At 39.0% G+C, this 12,135-nt stretch overlaps 1 long non-coding RNA gene across 1 annotated transcript; it reads left to right on the plus strand.

Annotated features, from left to right (window-relative positions):
- The first annotated feature begins 1,317 nt into the window (after positions 1 to 1,317).
- On the plus strand, positions 1,318 to 6,331 carry LOC109197546 (uncharacterized). The gene is made up of 5 exons (XR_002058602.2): positions 1,318 to 1,398; positions 3,080 to 3,423; positions 3,572 to 3,633; positions 4,081 to 4,352; positions 6,164 to 6,331. It is a non-coding gene; the product is annotated as an uncharacterized LOC109197546 (long non-coding RNA).
- Positions 6,332 to 12,135: the final 5,804 nt, after the last annotated feature.

Below are 12,135 nucleotides of genomic sequence, written 5' to 3' on the forward strand. Positions count from 1 at the left end.
GGACAGGCATCTGCCAAAATAAATAAAAAAATCCCCAAATTCTTGAACTCAAAGAAAGTTTGTTTGTTGTGCAATCATTTAGACTCAGAAAAAAAACTGAAAGCCCAGTATAGCCAATATTCATGTCCATGAGGAGTGTACATAAACTTTTAACTTAAAGTATAGTTATATAATACCGAAGCCTGAGTAATTCTGTATTTCTGAGGCTCCTACCAATATCAATATTTAAGAGTTAAAAGCACTTGCTATATAAGAATTCTTTTTTTTTCTTCTTTGGACAAAACTTTTTACTCGTTCAAAATAGTCACAAACATTTTTTTTTGTGTGTGTCAGCTTTCCTTGGATGCAGTTTCTCATTTCTTATCAGTAGTAGGGTACTGCATAGGCCAAGATAATTTAATGAGTTTAACTTGGCCAGTAATATTTTGCTTTATCCAAAGGTCCCCCAACTAAGTGGTTACAGCTGTCCAACTGACCTACATCAGTGTTTCCTGAAACAACATAGTGGAGGGTTTCATATTAAAAGGACAAAAAAAAGGTCAGCATTAGAGGGAAGATGGGAAGGCAGAGGAATAAAAATACTTCAAAATAGAAGCGCTCACTGTTTTGCAGGATTTAGGTGCGAAAAATTTGCATGCTAAAAGGTTACCAGGATGACAATTTTCATCCAAACAAATGATTACATTTTATAGTCAGATAGAAGCTATATTTCAAATTAGCTTTAAAATGTAACTGTAGTTTATAATAGGAACATAAACCATAAAGGACCCATGCTGTTGTTTTCTGGGGGGAGAACAGTCTTATTCCAAGTGGACAAAAATCTGGTGAGTTTCAACTGCATATTTTGGGGAAACGAAATGTATTTCTTTGTCAAACACATGAGGGAAAGGCTGGTGGAGAGGGTGCGTGGGGGAAAAAAATATTGTGAAGAAAATGAAACGGGGAGATGGCTGTGTGAAGTCAGTAGGCGGAGAGGCCGTGATGAGCAAGAGGTAAACATCAAACTGGGGTCGGAACAAAATCCTTTGTTCCTTTGTTTCTGTTTTTGTTTCCTGGCCCTGTTAGAGCTCAGTCCTTTGATCATTGCCTCAAAGCTTGTAATAGTGCAAAGCACTGCATATGTCAGATTATTGTGGAAGGGCTGAAGGGGCACACTCAGCTCCACTATCCCACAGAGCCAGCCTCAAAGTGTTCAGTTTCCTCTGAGAGATGATCTGTGTCAAATGTCTGTCCACTGATTTGCATCTTTATTTTTAGGAGCAAGTGACAGAACGCAGTCTGGTTAAAAGATGCAGTAGTGGCTCAGATCCTAAAAGTGCAAAGGAAATATTAGCGCCCACGTTACCTCTGTAGATTAAGGTGAGTGAGGACTGCAGACCATGTTTGGAAGACTGAAAGGTGAGTCAGAGTACAAGAGTCTCACTCTCTGACAGTCACAGCAGTGAAGAACACAACCCGTTTTATGTGGTCATAGATTGTCAGCTTGATGAAGATACAAATGGAAGGGATATTATTATTATTAATATTATTATTATTATTATTTTCACCAAGTTGTAACTAATTTACTATACTCTGTTGATGGAAAAGACTCATTTTTTTCACTAATTGGACAGTGGCTTGGTAGTTTTGTTTGCCCTTGTTAAAAAGGAAGCTTCAAAATTTTGAAATGCATTCAAATTTATTTTACATCCTTTACAATTTGAAAAGACAAGGGTCTGATGATAACTGATAAATGCATCACATTATTGCCTCAGCCTCTCCATTTGTCACTTTGGCTGCTTAAATATTATGAACTGCGTTGCTTTGAATACACAAATCTCCAATGGAGATATGTATCTATGCTGAAACTCAACCCGACAGCTACACAGTTAATCATCTTCTGTGAGTCATCTCACTCAACTTACTCAAGATAATTTACACCAAAGATAATCTTTACTTATCTATTAAAGAGAAGGATTCATAGTATTTTCCCCTTCTGCAAATACTGTATGCCGATCTTTCTTTGTGATCAATATCCTTATGTCTGTACACTCACCAGGCTACAGCCAGGGGAGGGTTAGCTTCACATAGGTGATTTGATATATCATCAAAAATCCAAAGTGTGGGTTTTGCTTTGCACACTGCTCCTGATAAACTGCGCTAAGATGTCATCTCCTTGCATAGCATCTTAGAAGAAACAAGAAAAGTGATCACATCACTCTGGTTTTAATGACCCTATGCTGGCCGCCCATTTGTTTAAGAATTGATTTTGAGATTTTACTTATTACTTTTAATGCCCTTCAGGGCCTGAGCCAGAATATATATCCAAACCGCTGTCCACCACCTAACCAGTGTTCAGCCAGAAGCCTGCTGACTATTCCCATGCTTAAACATGAAAAGGATGAGGCATTTATCTTACGGTTCCTCAGATGTGGAATGGACTGCCCGAGGAACTCCAGCTCACTACATCAGTATCCTCTTTAAAATTTTACTTTTATTTTTAAAGATGTATTTGTATCTGAAGATTTTTTCCCCCTTCTTTCTTTTCTTGGCTTGACCAGTTAATTCAAGGAGTCTCCAGTGGTTGCTTGGGAAGCTTCAGGAAGCGACTCTACCTCAAAATAAATATTTCCACCTCTTAACCCTCCGTAAAATACCAACTTTTCAAACTTGGGTTTTCATTGCAAATAAAACAAATGAGGTGGTGTGTTTGTTGTTTAGTGAGGTTGAGATGTGCTGCTAGCTGAAGCTTTTTATAGTATTTACCACACAGAAGTGAGCAGGGTATGACTGTGACTATAGTGCCAGTTTCAGCAAAACATTTGTTTCCTAAAATCTTTCAAACACAATCAGTCAGAACAAGTACTAAATGAACTTCTCCTCATTCATGCCCCAAATCAACTGCACCACCATATACAGCTCGACCAAAATTTTTATTTTATTGATTTCTTCTGTGACTTATGGCCATTTCACTTTATGACAGCTTCACCACCCATTAAGCCAACCTGCGGTCACATTATGTGCCATTAGTCTCCTTCGAGCCATTTGTGAAAACTGCATTTAATTCAAGTTTCTAATTACTCTCCCCTCCTATCCCCAGTGGCTAGCCAAATCGGAGAGGAAGCCAAATGAACTCTGCCTAACCAATTAGCCGAGTGGGCTGCTCAAGCAAATGACATGACAGTCTGTGGCTGCTTCACTGCTACAGGAGGCCCTGAGGTCTGCAGGATCCCTCCCTCGCAGATGAGGAGATTTAAGAAGGATTTCAGTTCCTGAGCCAACTGCAGCGTTAATTACTTTAAGGGGCCTGGGAGTATGATGTACCTTCTCCGCCCTCTGGGGCCACAATTGAATTTCTTCAATTGACCTGTAGCAGAACATTTAAAGCAAACTGATGTTAAAAACGAGCACTACCAGAAGAGTTTGAAATGACCATGAGGACTGGTGAGAGATTGTAAAGCTTTTACTTATTGCTATATAATGATGCAATTCAGACTTATAATAGCTGCAATTTAGACCTCTGCTTAAGCACCAAGTAGATGAGCTTATTTCCTTTTATTATGAGATCTCTCCTCTTGCTGTGTTTTTGTAGCAGCCTCAGGTGGAGGGAAAAGTGGTCTCCAGAAGGTTCCAGAAATCGGTGTGAAGTTTGCTGTAAGTGAAGCAGGTGCCATAAAAGTAAAAACGCCAGACAAATACTTCTGCATGAAAGACTAAGTGGACTGTAAAGTACTTTTGGTAGATTAAAAATCCAATCAATTTTAGAAATGATCTATGTGCCAAAGATAGAGGATTTTTTACATTAAATGCTTTAATGTTAAGTGCTAAATGTACAATATCCTGGCAAAGACAAGGCTCTGTGCATTAGTAACAGGTACCTGTCAGCTGGTTTATATTTAAAAGCAGTTTCTAGTAGTAGTGTGATTAATAATGAGGCCACACCAATCTTATAGCAGTTTCATTGTATTATAATTCAGTAGCTAATGACCTAACAGCACAATATTAAGTTCGGGTATACTACACCACCACTACATGCTGATATTACAGATATTTCATCATGTGGTTGTGCTGCAGGTTTTGTCATTGTGCTCTCTTTTGCAGTTTAGGCTGGGACATTTCCAGATGGACCGAGAGTCTTTTTGTCCTGTTGTGAACAGTCAGCTTGAACAGTGATAATATGACAGGCAGGAATGAGTTGACGGACCTCTCAGACCCATACGTGACTCTCACGCTCGCCATAATGTGTGAAGGCGCCCAATGACACTCATAGGAGTGACTGCAAAGGGTGTCACTGGGCAAAATGAAGTGCACAGTCACAAAAAATGTTGAAAAGGCAGCTAAATGCTGCAACAGAAGTCACAGCAAGGGACAAGGTCAGTCAAAAACACTTACTCATACACATGCAATGTGTGTGTGTGTGAGGAGGTTTTTTTTTTTAATACTTTTGGCATGCTCGATGCCTTATAAGTGTGCTATCTTGAGAATGGGTTCTGTATTTCTGTGTTAAACTTTTGAGTTGGAATTTAAAAACTAAATTGTAACCGAACAAAATGTGGCTTACGTGTAAACTGTTGTTGTTGTTGCTTGAATAAAAGACATGTGCCCACATGTTGGGCACAGTTTGAAGGCACCATAGATTTTTCCTCCAGGTCCCAAAGGCCACAGAAAACTGGTGAGCAAGGTCTAAGCTTGACTGATGGAGGCTTATTTTCAGAATGACCCAACCTTTAAGCAAACTTGCACACACTGGATGTGTTGTCACTGAAGAATTTGCTCTAGGCCTGAGAGAGGGTTTCTAGTTTACACAAAATTTTTATTACATTAAGTGATCCTTGTTTACGTTTTACATTTTTCAATTATAAGTGTTACAATTAACTGGCTACTGTCAAAGGAGTTTATCTGGAAAGTGTAATAAGCAGTGCACTTTTTAAAGACTAAACATGTGGTCCTTTTGATGTGAACTGGCCTACTTGTTGCCTTTTTGTCGTTCTTTCGTCCTTTCACCTGCACCGAGAGTGCTTATCATTTAGTTCGTCACAAAATACTTCTGCTGCTTCCTTTGCCCAGTTTAAAATCCCTTACAAAGTGACAGTAACTTCAGTCATGGTCATGCTGCACACCAGAGAGACTGTGCAATCTCAAATAAGGCCATGCAATTTCAAAGAAAGCAGCACCCACTGACAGCATTCTCTGTAAGCCTTGGGGCATAAATGCAAGTTTGTGTTGCCAAAAACAAATCATCCAGGTCAGCCCAGAAAATTAAGAGAAAATATTTTCCAACAACAGACCTTTCCTACATCTGTCTGAAATGTAGCCTAGATAATATCTCAATATAGTTCTTTCCGTTGCCATTGGCTATTGCACTAATTTCTCATAACTGCATGCTGTCACTCACAGTGTCTGTGCCCTACAAACCTTATTAGAGAATATGCTGCGATGAAGGTACAACAACAACTCATTTCTAATAAAAAAAATTATTGTTCTTATTATCAATTTGATGCATTAGAGTGTGGCCCCGACACTTATTCACACTGCAATACTTCTTTATAACCTCGTCTTTTGCCTAAACAAAGCCAGATAAAGTTATTTTCTAAGTGACAAAACCCTTGTAACTGAAAGTGTCCTCTGTGATCACAGCCACTGGTATTGATTTTTGTTCACTCCTGTCCTCACTGACCTTTCAGGATTTTGTTTCAGAGCTGTGTCGAACGCTGACAAGGTTATCTTGGCAGATAACCAAATTAAAAGTACAAAAACTCAAAAATCATCAGTTATACAACCACTATTTTTACCTTAAAAGCCAGAAACACAACCAGTTTGTTTACTGTCAGAAACCAGAAGGAATTCCCCACTCATAAAATAACTGATCCCACCCACCGTAATCCCCAACTTGTATGACCTTATCTCTGCAGCCCTGGCATGGAGAGCATTAACTGTCAGCACAAATAATTTGTGTCAGATCACTCTTGCAGAAACAGCCAAGGGTCACTTCAGGGGGACAAAGCTTACCTTTATATACATACTAATCTCCTGCATTGTAATTCATGGTGAATTCTTCATTTATTGAGTTATTTATTGAGTTATATTTATACAAACAGAGGTTATCATAATCACATTAACTGCATTAACCACTAAGTGAAGCCAAAAGTTTACTTGTTTGACAATTTTTTTATTTTTCTTGTAGCACTATAATATAACACAAGGGTAAACAAGCCATTGCCTGCCACAGACCATGTTCACAGCAGACATTTCGACTCATCGCAGCAGGGAAATGCACAGGTGGATGACGGATCAAGTGTCCCAATAAGCCACGACAGTGAACCAGCATGCACAAAAGCAGAAGCTCTCTGAGTGAAACCCACCTGTGCTTACCCTGCTGAAAGAAGTCAAAACATTCTTCATGTTTCATTGAGTAATAAAGATGCAAATGAAGATTTTTTTTTTGCTTTTTGCTTTTTTGTTCTTGTTCTTGTTGATGCTGAAAAACCACTGATGAAGCCAACAGTTGCATATTTTTGATGTGCTGTGGGGCATGTTGATTTTAAGAACTGTGGTTTTTATCCCCTCTGTCTTCACATATACACTGGGATTGTACTTAAAGGCAGGCATTTATCTCCTATAGTGTATCGAGATTTACCTTCGGTGTAATTACAGCTGAATGAACTTCACACTTGACTGGATTTTGGACTGATACTGTACAAGCACTTTGCTAATGAATCCTACCATTACGAGTGATTGCGCATCAAATCTCATCATGTACATTGCGCACACATCGTGTCTTTCCAGTCAGGCTCTCTGTCTCTCACAGGCGCATGCACGCGCAGTGCCAGTATCAGTACGTGCATCATGGCTTTTTGTTTCATTCACTTACCCTCTATGTTGCTTGTGGTTGCATTTGTGCATCTTGTTGACATTTATCTGCGTTTGTCATGATGTCCTTTAAATTCCCTTTTGTTGCTGAAGAGCAAATCTCAAGCAAACAAATAAGGGCACAGACTGTGAGCTCAGTCTATTCTGCCTCATGGCTCTGATGCTCACACCGGCATTACCAGTGATATTTTCTTATCATACAGAACCACTTTGAGTATTAATGCATGACATTTTACTTTGTTGTCACCCTTGCAGTTCTTTGACACATTGCAATGATGATTTAACAAATAGCTAGTTCATGAAAGCTCTAATATTTACATATACAGTACTGTGCAAAAGTCTTGAGGCACCCCTCATTTCTTTACATGTTGTTATGAAATGGGAAATGGGTGCAGCGATTTATTGAAACACATAAACACAAAATAATAATTCATTTCAATTGTGTATTGTTTTATATGGCGCCATTTCACAACAACACTCACTACAAGGCACTTCATACTCGAAGGAAAATACTTTATAATCACCAACATTTACCCCCTATGCACAAGCGGATGGCGATAGTGGAAAGAAAAAATTCCCTTTTAACAGGAAGGAAGAAACAGTAAGAAACCTCTGATAGAACCAGGCTCAGGGAGGGGCAGCCATGCATCTGCCATGACCGGCTTTGGGGTGAGGGAAAAGAGAGAGATAGCAAAGAAGGCAAACTGTAGGAGAGAGAGCCAGAGTTTAACGATAACTGATGATCAAAAACATGTATAAACAGACAGAGGTTCAGGGTCACCTGATCCAGGCTGAACTACAAGCTTTATTACAAAGAAAGTACAGTATATGTGGCAATAATTGAGTTTGTACAAGCCAAAGAGCTTGGAAGTCAATATTTATTATGACCACCTTTATTTGTTGAAAAGAATTTGGGGTTAGCACACCTCTGCTTTTCCACTTTTACTTTTTGTCTGCTTGTTTTTGAGACATTTTCTTCAGAGCTATGTTGTTGCTTAAATGGGAAGATTTGAGATCTGGCGCTTGGCAAGCTTGGAGCCCAGAGGAATTTTTGACAGCTGCAGTGTTTTGGTGAACAAAGGTGAGCAATCAGATGAAGGACTCATTAAAACTCATTCTGTATCTGTCTCTGTCTTTTCAGTGACGATACCCGGTGATAATGTATTTAGTGTATAGAACTTGTGTGCATCTGCACAGACAGTGATTTATGTACTGAACAAAATTCAAATTCTGTATTAATCACTTTGCCTACAAAGAAACAAACAAAAAATTGTATTTCGGTTAATTGCCAATCAATTCCATCACCGCTTCATTAGCTGCTCCACTGTGTAGTATTGCCTATCAATAAACATTGATTTTTAAAAATGAAAATATGACACCGCTGATTTTCATGGAGTATTGAGTAATCTGATTCTTGCTGTGGAATAATTTCATGAAGATGAAACTTCCATCTTTAATTTGTGCGGTGGCTTACCGGTTGTTATTCCAAAGGAATCTGTGGATTCAAACAGAAGGTGACACACACTTGCACACAGATGCAGTGAGGACGGTGGATAGTGCACGTTTATCCTTCACTTAGAGCAGCGTGGCTGTCTGCAATCAGGAGAGACGAGCTGCTTAATGCCTTTTGTTCCGCTTCCCGGCACCTGCTCATTAAAATCGCTGTTCAGAGAGAGAGACACGGCCAGTTTTGGTTTGAGGCGGGCTGGCAGACTTTGTACTCGAGCTCCTGATGCACTAAGCCACATCCACATATGAGCACATCTGTCCTGATGTAATTACTGTACAGTACATGCACATGCAAACACACACACAGATCAAAGATGTCTCAGGTGTAAATATATTCCACCCTAATGATATTTTTAAGTTGACCAACATGCACGCAAGCGTTACTTTAAAGTCGCGACTGTCATCTTGTGTATTTGAAGCATTAAAGTCAAACAAACACCAGTTAATGTGAATAAATTAAGGGATGGATATAATTATCATAGTGCAAGATACTACAATTGTACATAAAGTCTAAACATATGCAGTCTGTGTTTTTTATGCTCGAGGAAAGCTGAAAATTGGTGAGGCTCGTACTTTTTTTTTGATTCACACAACTTTTGACAAGTGAACTGTACACAGATTCTAAAATATTAAAAAATGATTTTTGGAAAGTTAAGAGAAAGTGCAGCTTGTCCACACACTGTAGGCAACATCAATTATGTGGTATGCGCAACTATGTTGGCTGGAACTTATATTGCCAGAAGTGTCTTCACTACCAGTCGTGCCGCCCATACTAAAAATGTATAAGAAGACCTTTCGCTGCGCTGCTTTAGGTGTAAGTATCCACTAACTGCTTCAGCCTGACTGTAAGAACTGTGCTGTAGCTGCATTTCTCCTCTACTGCAGGCTAATATCCTCAGGCTAACTCTATTAGTTCCCATGAGTGGGAAAGAGGAGAACTCTACTTCCTTATTCCCTTCAAAGATCTATCTGACTCAAAACACACTGGGATATTTATGATGGAGATTTTATGGACCGAACGGTTTCACATCAATTATGGATTCAGTCTGTTCTCTATTTATTCATGCACAGAGTATAATTACTGGGATGAATTAAAGGATGTTTGATATGTTTAAGTTCTTTCTTGTCTGCTTAAACAACCCAAAATAAATTCTGCTCCAAGTGATTATCTCGCTCTCTTATAGAGAACAATGCTTGCCATTGTAGTTTTGGATTGTGCCCTGAAATCAGAAGTTACAGCACGGATGTCAAACATATATCCCATGGGCCAGAACCTAATCTGTCCCTTTTGACTGGCTTTGGAAAGTGTGAAAATTGCTGTGGATTGGGTTGATTTGGGGGACTTTATATTCTATTTTGCACCAGAGGCATTGTGCTGGCGTTAAGAATGGATCACGTCACGAACGTGGTGTCCAAATTGTTAATTTTATCTAAGTCAGCAGTCTGCATAATTGTCTGACTCACATCATTTTAAGTGACAAAGACATTACCCCCTGACCTGTTATACCACACTGAAGGTGGTTAAACCCGGGATCCGTGCTTAATGACAGGAGACTAACTGAAGTGGTCTTTTTACATGAGACATCTAAAGTCATTATCATCTGTTCTTTAAATGCAAACATTTTCAGACTGTTTCATACTTTTGATTAAACCTTAAAGCATAGAGTATATGGGGTTATTATAAAATGTTTATTATTTTACCGCTCTGGCCACTTGATATCAAGTATCCAATGAACTAAAATGAATCTGACACCCCTGAGTTATGGTCTTCAGCCAGTGCCCTCAAGCTACTCACTCTCCTGCCAACCATGTCTCCCATACAGCTAAACCCCATTCTCAATTATGTTTGGAGGGAAAGATATTTTCTCAAAATACCTTAGAATCTAAAATGGTGACAAAGTCTGCAGGTGTTGGGTAGTGACAGTCACACAATCCACAATACGAGACAGAAAGTTTACACTCAGGTAGTCACAGGTGAGTTATATTAGACCATTTCACAGTTAAAAACATTTGCGCCATTTCCTAGGTTACCACTGTGTGGAGTCCAATCCTGCTGAATATATCTTTGGCTGCCTGAGAGAGAGCAATAGAAGAAAAGCAAATAAATGGCAAAAATACTGATTGAGTTTTTAGAGTTCTTTATTGATCCCTTCCATTTCTATGAGGTAAGGTATTCCTCTACCAAATATTTGTCAAAGTAGTGTGCATCAACCAAACCCAAAAGACATCTCAGTGAAAATCTCCAAGCTTAAATGTATGTGCAGAATGTAATACTTGAAGAATGAGTCCACGTGCATTCGTTCAAGTTGGCCCGTTTCCTGCAGTCATCATAAATCCCAGTTTTACTTACTGTAAGTTCATTACTTACATTTTTTTAGACCAGCGTGGAAACCCACTGGGTGGCATGGTGGTGCAGTGGTAAACAAGAGTCATGAGAAACATACATATTGAGAAGCAGGCACTTTAACTTCAAAGCTAACTGTTAAAGCTCTTTTCCTGTCATATATATTACAGTGGAGGATACTTGTATTAAACATAGGCAAAGTTTCAAATGAAGACGTCAAAGTACATACCAGTAATCCCAATGAGCATAAATCCTCAGGCTTTAGACTGGTCTAAGAGCTCAGTTAGGAATATTTTTAGAAACTCTTGGTTCTGTATGATTTCAAAGATAGGAGTTTCCTCAATATCTCAGACACACAGCTCTGGTTATTAGCACAGCATCTCCACCCATCTGCTGTTCAAACATTTTGTTTAGGAGTGGCAGACAGTCAGACGTAAGTCAGCTTAAGGGGAGAGTGACTTTGAAGGGAGAGGAGCAAAAACAGCTCATTTAAGAAAAAAGATGTACTGATTTCTTGTACAAGGCCAAGGTCCAGTGAGGTATATATGGAACATTTTTAAGTGTAAGTCATGCAAAACTGCTCCAGGGAAAATACGGAGCTTAAAATCGACATAACAGATCCACTTTAGAGAGAGAGTAGACAGGATTCTAAGAATTGCTGTATAACAAATTTGTAGAAACACTATATTAGATAAAATATTAAACCAATCTGGATTTCTTTTCCTGTCTATGCAGATCAAACTCTCCAAATCAAACCGAAATAATCACAATTTCACAGTTAAAGTTTGTTAAGCAGAAAAAATCGCACAGAGTTGTGTTTCAATGATTTAAAGAAGAGCTGATTGCTAGTTATAAACACACACATGCACACACACACACACAAATTCTTGGCAATCATGTCACAGGCTAACACAATTACATACATACACCCCTCTGTGCACTCTAACCTTTCAACTTTTGGTAAGGGTAACATACACCAGCGAATGTTTCCCATGACACTGTCAGGTCCTAGATTTACAAAAGAAATGGATGATTTATTAATACATCAAAGTAATTATGAGGTAAAAATCAATCATCAGATATCCGATACAGGGTTGAGTGTTATTCCAGAATGCTCTCTCAGGAGACGGTGTACATTTCAGCAAGTCAGAAATGTAATTAGCCTTTAGCCCACGGCTAGGCTGTGTTTAGGCCGACCTCCTCCTCACCAAGCCTGCATGGGTGTCACTGATACCAGACCAGGTATTCAATCAGACTAATGCGCAGATAAATGAGTCAAAGACAGAGGAGGAAATGTTGTGGAAATTGCTGTTTAGTTGCAGTGCAAATTTTGTTAAAGCTGAGTTAAAACTTGAACTCTGTGTAAATTATGGAGCCAAATCTCAACTCATGGATGAAACTAAAGAGGACTAAACTTTACCAATATGTTCTAA

This window comes from Oreochromis niloticus, linkage group LG16 (genome assembly GCF_001858045.2).
Source record: "Oreochromis niloticus isolate F11D_XX linkage group LG16, O_niloticus_UMD_NMBU, whole genome shotgun sequence".
NCBI classification, from domain to species: Eukaryota; Metazoa; Chordata; class Actinopteri; order Cichliformes; family Cichlidae; genus Oreochromis; species Oreochromis niloticus.